Below are 4,210 nucleotides of genomic sequence, written 5' to 3' on the forward strand. Positions count from 1 at the left end.
ATCTAGTTTTCTTTCTCTCACGGTAAGGCATAATGTGATCTAGTAGTTATAATCTTCAATCTACATCCTTCAAAAGAGAAAATCACGACCTTCAAATTTATCGATCTTAATATTTCATTCTTTAGCTTAACTGTAGTATAAGTTGCTTCTTATCTTCACTTCTAGAGCTCTACCTTTGCTCCCGACTTTGTCTCTTCCTTCACTCTCTTAGCATCTTTACAAACTGATTCATTTTCATTTAAGTTTTCTCCGCATCTTCGTTCTTATCCAAAACTTAGACTTCGCTTCTTCCCTAAGCATTGATCTAGCAACTTCACCCTTAAGGCTTCTTTCTCAATCGATGATCTTATCTGGAAACCTCTCCATTAGATCATTCTCAACGACTCAACACTACGAGCACTAAGTTAAAGAAAATAAATTATACATTGTCTTATTTTCCAATTAACAAGATAATGATAAAAAATTAACTATGAAGCAGGGCATAAATACTAACATATTTAAACATATAATCGCATAACATAATTGATTGTTTTTTTTAACAGCGGGAGATTGTTGGTTAACTAGCGGGAGATTGTTGGTTAACTAAGGTACGTGTCCCCAGTTTAATGATTTCTCAAAAGAACATTATCGAGGCAATTGTCTTCTTTTATTCTTGGTTGATATCGACATATATAAGGTAGTTGTCCCAGTTTAAGGATTTCTCAAAAGAGCAAGGTTATTGTCTTCTCCTATTCTTGGTTAATATGGACATACATAACAAAATATTTCACACCGTTGAAAGAGTCCCGTTTGGATTGATGGTTGATGAGGTTCATGTATTTCCTTTTTATGGTATGCTAGTTGCATCAAAGGTCGGGGTTTTAGATGGCTAGATTTGAATTGTAATCTCATTCTTCATGTATAACTTTTCCTTATAAGATCTCGCTGGTTATTTTAATATATTTTGGCCATTCAAGAAAATAAAAATACCCGCTTGATTTGTCACTACTAGAAAAAAGGCTTTTCTTGACAGACGAATTACGACATACAGCAGTTCTATGACAGGCATACAAGTCTGTCATAAACTTTATGTCATATATTGTAAAATATCAATGATGTACGACAGACAGAAATGTCTATCATTAATTTATGTCGTATTTTAAAGAATAAATTAAATTGCTTTGTATCCTTTAATACTATAAGAAAAAGTTAAAATTAAAAGGATACATAATGTAACTTAATAGAAAAATGATTTTGAAAATTAAAATTCAACCCAAAGAAATCTAGGAATAATTAAAGTTGGAAGATAATATAGAATAATTTATTATATAGATATTATCTTAGATGGATATATAACTTTGATACAGTGTATTTTTGATAAAGTTTGATAGAAGCTATATAGTCGTTATTTGTTAAAAGATGCAAGGAAGAAAAAAAAGTGTACGTTTTAATTATAGTTGTCGGTGACTATCTTGACTAGGTAAGGAGAATGCTACGAGTGTCATCCTATGGATAAAATGACTATCTATTTAAAATATGTAAAACGAAAAAAGGTACTATGAAAATGGAGGATGTTCCATAAGTTGTCTAAATTATATTGAAATCCTTTAATATATATCCAACAGAGTTAACTAAATAAAAAGTTACATTTTTTCCATCGAACCTATATTGATCCATTACTTAACTCTTTTAACAATGCACAAAGAAATGTTCCAAAAAAAAAGATATGACTTATAAATAAAGGACTAAACTTGGGTTACGATGAAGTTCACGTTTGCAACTCATATTTCCATATATCGTCCTTTGAAGAATATATCATATCTCAAGGGACTGAAAAGGGAATAAAAGAGAAATAAAAGGGTAGTATCGTACATTGTAAGATTGGTGGGGCTACTTATTGTAACAATTCACTGGAAGGCTTAGACACGGTGATACCCTCAAATATCGTATTACCATTCAAAATCACCTCACCATTTCCATCAAATCAAAGAAAAGCATCGATCGATTAGGGTTGCCCTGCTCAAGAAATCAACTTGTTGCCTCGCTATTTCCATTCTCGTTCACCACTCGACGACTTTCCACTACCCCACCGATCACGCCATTGTCATTCCTTCCACCGATTCGTGAATCACAAAGGCTTTTGCTTTACAGTTGAGTAAGAATCGTAATCAATGGAGGTCGTCGCACCTATCGTTGATGATGGGAAGGCTTGCAGCGATATCTTGCTTTTTAACCGCTGGACCTACGATGACGTTCATGTCATCTTCTTAACCAATTAATCCAAATTCACCGGTATCAGTAGATGTTTGTTTGTGTAAAGTGTTTCAGTATTCGCGCTTCCTGTTAATTTCTTCAATGGTTGTGTGAAATTAAGCTCAATGTATTGTGATTCTAGCTCATGAACATCAATCTTGATCTTGTTGATTTAGAATAATATGTGAATTATGTAAACAGGTTCCTGATCTTTCTGTACTACTACTGCATCAAAGCACCCAATCTACATGCCTCACACAACCGGAAGGTACAAAGCAAGGAGGTTCAGGAAGGCTCAATGCCCAATTGTGGAGTGATTAACCAACTCTCTCATGGTGCATGGGAGAAACAATGATAAAAAGCTCATGGTTGTTCGCATATTCAAACACGCAATGGAAATCATCCATCTGTTAACCGATGCTAATCCCATTCAAATCATCGTAGATGTTGTCATTAACAGGTACACAATCAATCACCTTCACCAGCTTCACTCTACTTCTTTTCAACCATCCTTACATTTCCAGTAGTATCTCGGCCTGTGATGAAGCAATGGATAATTTTTCATCTCTGATTACTCAGAAAACTCATGTTGATATGAGTAATAGCAAAGCTAGATTGGAGATACTCCTTAATTTCGTTAATATGGATATTAGTTACTACTAACACATACGTCGTTTTGGAATATGCAATTAGTGTTTTTACTTATTAGCTTTCCTGATTTAATGCAACCTGACATTTGACATTTCTTACAGATTATGTATTTGTAGTCAATTCAAAGGTGAAGATAATCCATGTGGCCGGAGTATGTGACATGGATCCTTAGTTCCTTACAAATGGTCTAAATCAAAATGGAGATGTGTAATGGTACTTCACATGTCAACCTCATAATTAGTTTTATTATTTTATACTTTGATTCTTTAAATTTCAAACCCATTTATAGGATTATGTGAGAGATCACGATAGGAGATTATGTTTGAATTACAGGTTTGGGATCCAAAATCATCGAGTTATGTTTGAATATTCTATAGTGCATTGGAAATCTCAATTCTCACACTCCATTTTTGCCTTAATAGTTTCATATCCGGCTCCATAATCCCTTATTTCTTCTTCTCCCTCTTAATTCTCAGCGCAAAAAAGAAAATATTACTTGTTTGGTGGCACTGGGAACAGATGATGGTGAAGTCTTCACCATTAATGCCACTTCTGTAGAGTTAAAATGGAAATCTTCTGGACATCATCATAGGTATGCTAGGAAAAAATAATAGATGATATGATCATAAATTTTCTGATTATTGATGGTTAAAATAACCAAATTTGGAGTAATACCTGAAGCTCAGAACTTTTCCATGTGCAGTAGAATTGTTGCTCTTTCTTTTGCAAACAAAGGGCGTAAACTTTGTGCTATAAGTACAGATGGAACAACATGCGAAATGAACTGTGAAACTGGTGAACTGTTAAAAGAAATGAAAATCTCAAATCAACTGATCTCTTCATCTGTATATATTTTTCTGGCGAGTTTTCCCAACACATGGTCCTTAAATTGTCTTAACCTTTTTCTTCTAACGTTTGTTTTCTTGTCATGATAGATGATAAAATATTAGCTGCATCAAATACCAAGATCAGAGTTCTCACCTTAGATGATGGAGAAGAACTACTTAAGTTTTCCACAGATGTTGTATGTTCCTACCTTTTGTATGCACATTTTTAAAGTGATTACTGCAGTTCTGATGATTTTTTTTTGACTTTTCTTTAGGGTCATGTGAATCATATGTTTATGTTGTATGATACAAACACCATAATTACATATGTATTTGGTGACAAGAATCTGCATGTGTGGAAAAATGGATAAAGTCAACAACCATTAGCTGCAGGAGACTATGCATCGAGTACAATTATTCCAGCTTGTAAAGTTGTGATTGACATATCAAATGCTGCAAAAGATTTGATTTATTAAGAAGTTTCGGCTTTTTATCAAAAT

General features: G+C 33.6%; 1 long non-coding RNA gene across 2 annotated transcripts; it reads left to right on the plus strand.

Annotated features, from left to right (window-relative positions):
• Positions 1–1,968: 1,968 nt before the first annotated feature.
• On the plus strand, positions 1,969–3,894 carry LOC145106311 (uncharacterized). Of its 2 annotated transcripts, XR_013707538.1 has the most exons (5): positions 1,969–2,271; positions 2,434–2,692; positions 2,985–3,096; positions 3,360–3,475; positions 3,587–3,894. It is a non-coding gene; the product is annotated as an uncharacterized LOC145106311 (long non-coding RNA). The 2 variants fall into 2 exon arrangements; XR_013707537.1 differs by having other exon boundaries at positions 1,969–2,692.
• Positions 3,895–4,210: the final 316 nt, after the last annotated feature.

This window comes from Lactuca virosa, chromosome 1 (assembly GCF_052849685.1).
Source record: "Lactuca virosa cultivar CGN04683 chromosome 1, Lactuca_virosa_CGN04683_v6, whole genome shotgun sequence".
NCBI classification, from domain to species: Eukaryota; Viridiplantae; Streptophyta; class Magnoliopsida; order Asterales; family Asteraceae; genus Lactuca; species Lactuca virosa.